Here is an 11862-nt window from a genome sequence, read left to right as displayed (position 1 = left end):
AAAGCATGTGTGATAAAACAAGAAGGAATGAACGATGAGGCGCGCCATCTATCATTCGACGAGCTTTGTAATTACAAACTGGGTATTTTTAATTACTTTTCTACACTAATCACCCTCATGAATTTATAATTATAGTCTAATTTCATGCAAATGAGGGCATTGCATGATCTCAAGTGTGGGGAAGGGTTATAAATTCTCTCGGGTTTATACTTGGTTTATTTGCCAAATTTTATGAAAATTTTAAAAATTTTCAACTAAATGAATTTAAAATCATGTTTATATATATTTATGAACGGTGAAAACTAGGTGTTAATACCGAAATTATCGTTACCTCGGAAAGGACATAAATTGAGAAACACCCTAAAACGATTGAATTCATTTAAAATGGAATAAAGGAGAATAAAAAGGCAAAGAAAGAAACTAAGTGTGGGGAGAATGTACCAAGTTATTCAATTAAAAACTATCTATCACATGTTTCTGTAAAGTTATTGCAGGTACTTCTGTTTTGGACGATTTTAATCAGTTTTACCCGATTTACTGTAATATATTTGAAAGAAAAGATGGATCTACACGATGAATCAATTCCATCATTAAAAGGAAGTAAAGTCTTCCGAAAAAGAAACGCGCTTCTTGATTTAGGTCATGAAGTTGTCGTCCAGACCAGCTGTAGGTTGACGAAAAATCTAGAAAAGTCATCTCTAAAATCAGCAGGAAATCCACGGAACTCAGCATCAAACAGGGTCGCCAAGTGGTCAGATTTATCCTAACCATGAGAAGGATTTATCTCGTACAATGGGGGGCACCGTGCAAATTAGCTTGATAAGACTAATGAATCAGATCCCCAGAAAGGATAATCTCCTTAAAAGATCAAAAATCAGCTTTTAAGACTGATATTACTCAATCCTTGAGATTGACCTTAAAGATTGAGAATTCAAACTCATAGAATTCAATGATATCTAAACTCGAGCTTGAACGAGAAAATATTTTGATCAAAAATTACAAACCGATTTGTTTTCTGAAAACCTATTTTCAATGCGTTCATTACCATTGAACGTAAAAACCTAGGAATTCACCTGGAATTCATTAGGTCACCTGAACCAAATCGGGTGTCAACCGTAAGAACGGTGGTTGCATAGCATGGTCAAAGACAGGACCTTGTGCCAGACCGAAAAATTATAAGGGTGAGTTTTACTATTGCTCCTACAAAGGATAGTAATTGCGTCCGACACGTTATAGACCATAATCAAAAGCAAGTCACGGGACATTGCCTTAACAGTTGCTTGTTCATCACTTTCCTTTACAACCGGCCGGTCGTTTACCGAAAGGTAATATATGGGACAAGTAAACTAGACGTGTTGCTTTCCTAATACAAGGTTAGCAAGTGGGTGACACAAAACCATAAGTTTTGTGCTAAAATTTTCAAATCTGAAACCCACAAAACCCACAAAAATATTTTGCAACACCGGTGAAGGGTTATTCCAGAAAACTTATCTAGGGTAAAAGCTAGATTAAGTTTTCAAAAAGATCAAATGTTTCCTTAAGGATCTACATTTTCATAGTTATGTGGGACTGTAAACCACATCGTTACTATCATTGTTTATACCGTCGTATCAAAATCACTGATGAATAAAGTGTGAAGAATAAAGAAGTGATTCGTGTGATTTAATTTCAAGTTCTGTATTGTTTGAGGACAAGCAATGTTCAAGTGTGGGGATATTTGATAGTGCTCCAAATGAACATATATTTAGTAGCAATATCCTCCCAATATGTAAATTATTTAGTTGTAATTGTCCTATTTTAAGTTGTAATCGTTTATATTAATAAGTGCGAAGACAAAAGGCGAAAACGACGATTTGAAGACGCAAATGACCAAAAAGCTCAAATGTACAAGATACAATCCAAGTGGTTCAATTTATTGATAAGAAACGTCTAAAAATGACAAAAGTACAAGTTGCGGAACGCAAAGTACAAGATATTAAATTATACGAAAGGACGTTCGAAAATCCGGAACCGGGACATGAGTCTACTCTCAACGCGCGACACAACGGTGCAAAAATTACAAGTCAACTATGCACATAAATAAAATATAATATTTAAATAATTCTTAAAATTATTTATATATTATATTATTATTTAATTACGTCGACAAGCTAAGATCCAAAAAATTGTGAGCTGAAAAATCAAACTCCACGACTCGCGGAGTTTGAAGGCTAAAAACTCCACGACTCGCGGAGCAGCCAGATTCCAAAATGCCTATAAAAGGCCACGAGCTTCTGCAGTTTTAAAAAAATATATATATAAATAATAATAATAATACTCTGTAATAAATAAATAAATATATAATATATATATATATATATATATATATATATATATATATATATATATATATATATATATATATATATATATATATATATATATATATATATATATATATATATATATATATATATAGTATAGGGTAGTTTTATATTAGATTAGTTCGGGTTATCTAAAGGTTATTTTACGGGTTTTTGAAGTCGAAATTCTGTCCGTGTAACACTACGCGATAAATACTCAATGTAAGTTATGTTCTCCTTTTTAAATTAATGTCTCGTACTTAAGTTATTATTATGCTTATTTAATACCGAAGTAATCATGATGTTGGGCTAAAAATATTAAAATTGGGTAATTGGGCTTTGTACCATAATTGGGGTTTGGATAAAAGAACGACACTTGTGGAAATTAGACTATGGGCTATTAATGGGTTTTATATTAACTAAACAATACCTTGTTAATTTAATATACAAACTTATAATTTGACGTATTTATATATAACCACATATGCTTGACTGGGTACGGTGGGCGGGATATCTATAAATTCCAATAATTATTCATTTTACCGAACACGGAACTGGATTAATAGTTAATAGACTTGTTGAAACAGGGGTGAATTACATTTAAGGGTAATTGGTGTAATTGTTAACAAAGTAGTAAAACCTTGGTTTACACGCAGTCGATAACCTGGTGTATTCATTAAACAAAGTATTAAAACCTTGTTACAATTCGAATCCCCAATTAGTTGGAATATTTGACTTCGGGAATAAGAATAATTTGACGAAGGCTTTCGCTCTTTATATTTATGACTGATGGACTATTATGGACAAATCCGTATGGACATATTAAATAATCCAGGACAAAGGACAATTAACCCATGGGCATAAAACTAAAATCAACACGTCAAACATCATGATTATGGAAGTTTAAATAAGCATAATTCCTTTATTTTCATATTTAATTGCACTTCTAATTATTGCACTTTTATTTATTGTTATTGTATTTAATTGCACTTTTAATTATCGTACCTTTTAATTATCGCACTTTTATTTATCGAAATTTCATTATCGTTATTTATTTTACGTTTTAAATTAAGTTATATTTATTTTACATTCGGTTTTAACTGCAACTAAAGTTTTAAAATCGACAAACCGGTCATTAAACGGTAAAAACCCCCTTTTATATATTATTAATATAATATATTTTGTACAAATATAATTGTTTAAAAATATAGTGTGCAATAAGCCCGCTCCCTGTGGAACGAACCGGACTTACTAAAAACTACACTACTGTACGATTAGGTACACTGCATATAGTGTTGTAGCAAGGTTTAGGTATATCCCATTTGTAAATAAATAATTAAAACTTGTGTAATTTGTAACGTATATCGTAGTAAAATATAGTACTATCACGTACCCCCACGCTACCACATCAAACGTCCTTGCGTATAATTTAATATCTTATACTTTGTGTTTCGCTTCTTGTACTCTTGTAATTTCGAGACGTTTCTTATCAATAATTGGAACCTCTTTGATTGTACTTTGTACTTTTGAGCTTTTTGGTCATTTGCGTCTTCAATTCGTCGAGTCTGTCTTTTGTCTTCACCTTTTATTATTTATACGAATATTACTTGTAAATAGAACAATTGCAACTACAAGCTTGTCTTTCTTGAGAGATAATGCTATGAAATATATGTTCGTTTTTAGCATTATCAACGGGTCACGATACGTATTAATTAATTCGAATATTATATATTAAACTATATATGAATTATTGAACTGTTAACTGTAGACTATCGACTGTGGACTAATAACATTGGACAATTAAAATGAATTAAAATATTGATTATAACATATGAAACTAAACAATTCTTCAAGTATGCCACTTGATTTCATCTTAACCTCATTTGTATCTTGACAATTACAATCTGCGTTCAAACCTTTCACGAATCTTGGGAACACCTAAATCGAGAGGATGAACCAACCGCATTTCATCTACGGAAAGAAAGATTTATGCATATAACTATATACCTGAAAAATTCTCGGAAACTGAGTAAACATTTAACACATAGCTGTGTTAATCTCTTTAGTGTTATTATTATTACCCAACATAACTTTGCAATCCCTTTCCAAATTAGCCAATTTTGTCACAGCTCCAACAAGTCAACTTCGACTTTTCACTCGAATTAGCTTATTATAACCCTGATATATAAGTTGCCTTTCGTCATCGATACCGGAAAATCGTTTATATCTCACTACATTAGCTGTAAACTTACCAGCAACATCATTGATCTTTGACTTTATGAAAAGTTATTATATTCATTGAAATCCTATCATCTACTCATCTGCATCTGATAACGAGAATTGCCGTACCAAACACCGAGAATCAACAATCAATATTTTAAAATCTCGCAGCATGTCTACATCAACAGTTATATGTAAACATATAACATTTATCTCTTAGAATTATGACCTTCCATTTTGAAATTCTGAAAAAGCTGAATACAGCGGCAAAAACTGTACACGACCTTAACCGTCGAAAGTTTGATGATAAAGAATGGAATATTGGAAGCATTCAATAGAAAATTTAGTACCGAAAAGCGGATTATGTGAAACTATGAAGGAAGCCGTGGACAAATCACAAAGAATAAGTTTGACTTCAAATAATCCAAATGATTCAATGCCTGCTAAAGTCTTTAGCGAATATCTTGCTCTTTACTCTAAACCCTTGCGGACAATAGTTTCTATCATCCTTCGATATTAGAAATTCCAATATATCATCGTATCTATCATTATAAATATCCTCCATATTTTTGAAGATATTTTTATAATTATTCTTATCTGAAATCATTAATCTCTTCGTGCTATCAGTGTTACATCATATAGAAACTGTTAGTTTCTATATTCTGTAAACTTTCGAGATTAAAATATGAATGTTATTGAAGTAATGTTGGGAACTAATGCATGAGTTAGTATAATATAATGACACCTGATCAACGTGATTATATTACAGTAAGTCATGCTGAGTTTCTAATGGGACGTGATGATTCACAGATCCTAACGTCATCACGTGCCATGTTACATAACTCTTTCATTCTACTTAACTTCTGAACATATCAAGAAAATATATTCTTGATAGTTCTATTCTGAGTGATTCTGGAAATTTGACAAATCAAATCGTGCTAATACGTTCTTTCTTGTTTAGAACATTAAGTTCATTCAAAACTCCATATTTACAAATTCTGGACCATTACTCGCTTTACTAGAGGTCGAGAAGATAATAAAAAGACAAGGAGCTCCAAAATATAAGAGAAAATATAAAGCCCAATAACAACACAGAGATTACAAACCGTGGATATTAATACGGATAGCAATATAAAGACACGGTATAATTAAGAATAGTATCACCCCAAGGTAATAGTAGAAGTAAACTGATTCTTCTGATGGAAGATTGAAAAGAAGGATGACAGAAATGATAATTAGAAAAATATCAAGGATTAGAACTGGATTAAGCGTTTTCAAAATCTTTTGGATGTATGAACTAAGAAAGAAAGTATAGTAATGGTGAGAATAATGGAACGGAAGAGCTTAATTTGTAATAGAAATATCAGACAGAGTAATCGAGGCAGATCACCGTATTTAATTATAGAGATCTTAATTTTCTTACTCGACGAAGAATCAAATCTTTTAGATTTCAAAGATTTTCTTTAAATCCCTTGAATTCCGGAATTCAACCAAGACAACGTCAAAAGTTAAAACGAAACTTCATTCATTCATTTCACTCTTTTGTGATAACTTCATTCGTGCTCTTCGAATACTCGAATTATTTTATCTGTATAATTCAATAATGATAAAACTCTATTTATCAGCTCATATTCGCCAGGAAAAACATATTTATTGTTAGCCATGGCGACCTCACTCAAATTTCGGGACGAAATTTCTTTAACGGGTAGGTACTGTGATGACCGGGAATTTCCGACCAAATTTAAACCTGAATCTTATTTAATTTCGATATGATAAGCAAAGTCTGTAAGGTTGTCTCAAAAAGTTTGAACGGTTTCATATATTAAATTGACCTTCGACCATTCCCGACGATTCACGAACAATTATTTGTAAATAAGCATGTATATGTAAATGTAAATATATGTATATTAACTTGAAATTATAAAATATAATTTAAACATTAAAGTTAGATATGTAAAATAAGATACAAAGTAATTAAAATAAATCTTCATATATATATATATATATATATATATATATATATATATATATATATATATATATACATATATATGAATTCTATACATAAATAATATTAGTATTGTAATAGATGTATAGACATATATAATTGCTAAATATTAAAGATTCAATATGTGATATAATTAGTAAATATGATATAATTAATAAATTGTAATAATAATATATTAAATGTAAATACAAGTAGAAACAAATGACATAGCAATATTGTTACTTTCAATATTAATATCAAAGTTTGTATTATCAATATAACATACAACTTTGAAACTTGATATCTATAAATGATTATAGTATTATTACTAATAATATTACTATCATTACTAAAAAAATTATCATTTGTAATTAAAAATTATTATTTTCATTAATTTTATTACTTTTAGTATTATTTTGATAAGTATAAGTTATTATGTTATTATTATCATAAACATCATTAATATCCTTATAACTAATATTATTTTAAGTACCATTAATAATATTATCATTTTTTATGATTATCTTTATAAATGTTGTTACAAGTAATATTATTAATACTATTATTATTATTATTATTTTTAGAAAATAACACAAACTATTTTTTTATCATTAATAATATTAGTTTTATTATTATTATTAGTATTTTTTATTATAATTAATATAATTATAATTAGTAAATAATAATTTATTATTTATTAATATTAATTAAATAAAACCGTATATATATTGATTTGGTGAATCAGGGTTGTTTCATGTCGTTCTCCATCTTTTGATAATTGTTAAATTAGTACAAAACACTGTTCAATCCAGAGAACAAGTCCAAATTCTGTTAGAGAGGAATCTGCTTTTTAGTTTTTTTATTTTATTTTATTTCTGTACTGGGCAAGAAAAATCTGTCGACCAAATTGAGGGATAAAATGAACGCTTCCAGTTGTAATTGATATTATCTAACCTCACATTATCATTTATCAATTTCATAAACCCTTTATAGCTTCCTATTTAATTGAATTTTGACAGAAAAAGTCGAAGAACACATCAGGTACTCTGTATGTGAACTTTAAATTCAAAAACTACATTTTCGAATTAAATTTCAAAAACTATAAATGCTGTCAAGTTTTAAATCTTTTAAACAAGTTATCTGCAAAGTTTCCCGAACTAAATTCTCTTACTGAATCTTAATTTTGAAAGTCAAACTTAAATTTCAAAATTCAAACGAATCGTTCATGAGGAAATTAAAACTCGTTTTAAAGATTCAAGTTAAATTGATTATTCAGACAGTTTCCAGAAGAGATTTCCAACCTATTTTATTTAGAAATCGTGAGCTAAAACGTTCTAAAATTTGAGTTTGATGATTGAGTTTATTATCGAGTTATTTTCACTGATTTAATTTTTTCCTAATTCATCTGGTATCTGTTAATTTAAATAATTGATTTACAGATGTTATGTGTCATTTGTTAATCCTAAATCTAATTAAGTGATTCGTTGATGGCTTGGCTTGATCCCTGCTCAAATTGAATTGATGAAGACGATGGAAGAAAACAGAAAAAAAACATATTAAATGTAATTAAATTGGATATTAAAACAGAAAAATAAGATCGGCTGGATGGTTTGTGTATGTTTTGGGTTTTCGAGAGTTCATGGGTTCGAGTCTCGTAGTGGGCAAATCTTTTTAGACAAGGCTATAAGGGTATACACCATAACTCTTATGTTTATTATTATCATTATTATTATTTTTATTATTATTATTATTATTATTGTTATTGTTATTATTATTATAGTAACATAAATGCTATTATTTATATTATTATCATTTTTGTTAATTATGTAACATTAGTAGGTATTTTTAATGTTATTATTAGTATTGATCTAAGTATTATTATGATTAGGATTATTATTAGTTATCGTAATTATTATTATGATAATTGTTATTACCCCTAATATATTAGAAGTATTATTATCATTGATCACCTTTAGAGTATTATCATTATCGCCAAAATAAGTATAAGTACTATAACTATTAATATTATTATTATTACTAACAAAAGTATTAACTATCAAATATTATTATTATTATTATAACTATAGTTACAATTATAATTATTATTGTTATTATGGTTAAGTTAAATATTAGCATTACTATAATAATGTAATTACATATTATTATCATTAAAATGAATATTATTATTATCATAACTATAATTATTATCATTATTAGTATTCATATTATGATTATTATTATTTTTACTACTAATATTATGATACGTATTATTATTAGAATTATCATTTAGATTAGTATTAGTATCATTATCAAAATTATTATTATTACCAGATTAATAATGTATACTATCATTATTATATGTATTATCATTACTATTAAATTTTTCATTTGAAACTACTATCAGTATTATAAGACTTAATAATAAAACTATCATTAGTATTACTATTAATAGAATTATTAAATATTATTTCTCCTTAGTATTAACATGAATATTATCATTATTATTATTTTTATCGTTACAAATATTATCTTAGTATAATTATAATTACTAATTTCAACAAACAAATGATAATCATATAAATAAAAATATATTTAACTTAACTATATTAATATTTTCATTTAAAATGAATACATTTAATTAAATAATAAAATATATATAAATTATTAATACAAAGATTTTATTACTAATAATATATATATATATATATATATATATATATATATATATATATATATATATATATGTGTGTGTGTGTTCGATTTCGGTTATGTGTATTAATAAATATACAAATGATATAGGTTCATGAATCCGAGGCCAACCCTGCATTGTTCCGTGTCGTCATATGTATTTTTACTACAAAATACAGTACTGTGAGTTTCATTTGCCTTTTTACCCTTTATATTTTTGGGCTGAGAATACATGCGCAATTTTTTATAAATGTTTTACGAAATAGACACAAGTAATCGAAACTGCATTATATGGTTGAATGATTGAAGCCGAATATGCCCATTTTAGCTTGGTAGCCTAAGAATTAGGGAACATCACTAATTTTGAGAATTAGTGCACGCCTAATTGACGTGAATCCTAAAGATAGATCTATTGGGCCTAACGAACCCCATCCAAAGTACCGGATGCTTTAGTACTTCGATGTTGTTTTATCATGTCCGAAGGATTTCCCGGAATGATAGGGGATATTCTTATATCCATCTTGTTAATGTCGGTTACCAGGTGTTCAATCCATATGAATGATATTTTTGTCTCTATGCATGGGACGTATATTTATGAGAACTGAAAATGAAAATCTTGTGGTCTATTAAAATGATGAAAATGATTATTTATGTTAAACTAATGAACTCACCAACCTTTTTGGTTGACACTTTAAAGCATGTTTATTCTCAGGTATGAAAGAAGTCTTTCGCTGTGCATTTGCTCATTTTCAAGATATTACTTGGAGTCATTCATGACATATTTCAAAAGACGTTGCATTCGAGTCATTGAGTTCATCAAGATTATTATTTAGTCAATTATAGTTAGATATATTATGAAATGGTATGCATGTCGTTAACTTTCGATGAAATGAAAGATTGTCTTTTCCAAAAACGAATGCAATGTTTGTAAAATGTATCATATAGGGGTCAAGTACCTCGTGATGTAATCAACTGCTGTGAATCATTTATAATCGTTATGGACTTCTTCCGGATGGATTAGGACGGGTCGCTTCAGTATTGGTCTTTTCACTTATGGCCGGTTTTGGAGACTCAAAAGCTGATTCAAGCTTATCCTAACTCATTAAACACTCTTTTAACTTCATCACATTCAATTTTAGAGAGAGAGAGAGAGTTAGGGTTCTAGTGAGAGAGATCTCACTTGGAGAAGAAGGAGACCAAATCCCACCCGAGTCCAAGTTTTAAAGTTGTTCCCTACATCTCTAGCTACGTTGTGATAGAGTTGGTGATAATGCTAAAAACGAATATATATTTCATAGCATTATCCCTCAAGAAAGACAAGATTTTAGTTGCAATTGTTCTATTTACAAGTGATATTCGTTTAAATAATAAAAGGTGAAGACAAAAGACAGATTCGAAGATTTGAAGACGCAAACGACCAAAAAGATAAAAAGTACAAAGTACAATCAAAGTGGTTCAATTTATTGATAAGAAACGTCTAAAAGTTACAAGAGTACGAGCCGCAAAACGCAAAGTACAAGATATTAAATAGTACGCAAGGACGTTCGAAAATCCGGAATCGGGACCAGAGTCAACTCTCAACGCGCGACGCAACGGAGCTAAAATGACAAGTCAACTATGCATATAAATATAATATAATATATATATATAATTATATAAAATTATATATATATTATATATATATTATATATATATATATATATATATATATATATATATATATATATATATATATATATATATATATATATAATAAGTGTCGGCAAGCTTGCAAACAAAAGTACCTGAGCTATAAAAGAAGGCCATGCGATCGCATGGCCAAGAAGACCAAAATCCATGCGATCGCATGGAGTCCTGTAGCTGTCCACATTCTATAAATTGCACGAATTCTGGCCGAGTTTATTACACAATATATCAATCTCTCTCACTCTCAATATATATATATATATATATATATATATATATATATATATATATATATATATATATATATATATATATATATATTATAATTTTAATTTTAATTTTAATTTTAATTTAAAGTTAATAATAATAAGGTTATAGTGGCGAATGTTTTAAGTTTGTAAGTCGAAATTCTGTCCGTGTAACACTACGCGATTAATACTCATTGTAAGTTATGTTCAACCTTTTTAAATTAATGTCTCGTAGCTAAGTTATTATTATACTTATTTAAGTCGAAGTAATCGTGATGTTGGGCTAAGTATTAAAGACGGGGTAATTGTGTTTTGGACCATAATTGGGGTTTGGACAAAAGAACGACACTTGTGGAAATTAGACTGTGGGCTATTAATGGGCTTTATATTAACTAAACGATACCTCGTTAATTTAATATAAAGATTACAATTTGACGTATCTATATATAACCACATACGCTTAATCGGATACGGTGGGCAGGATATCTATAAACACGAATTATCGTTCATTTTACCGGACACGGGGATGATTAATAGTTAATGGACTCATTAAAACAGGGGTGGAATACATTCAAGGGTAATTGGTGTAATTGTTAACAAAGTAGTAAAACCTTGGATTACACGCAGTCGATAACCTGGTGTATTCATTAAACAAAGTATTAAGACCTTGTTACAGTTCAAATCCCCAATT

Source organism: Rutidosis leptorrhynchoides, chromosome 4, assembly GCF_046630445.1.
Source record: "Rutidosis leptorrhynchoides isolate AG116_Rl617_1_P2 chromosome 4, CSIRO_AGI_Rlap_v1, whole genome shotgun sequence".
In the NCBI taxonomy this organism is placed as follows: Eukaryota; Viridiplantae; Streptophyta; class Magnoliopsida; order Asterales; family Asteraceae; genus Rutidosis; species Rutidosis leptorrhynchoides.
This window is presented reverse-complemented; position numbering follows the sequence as displayed.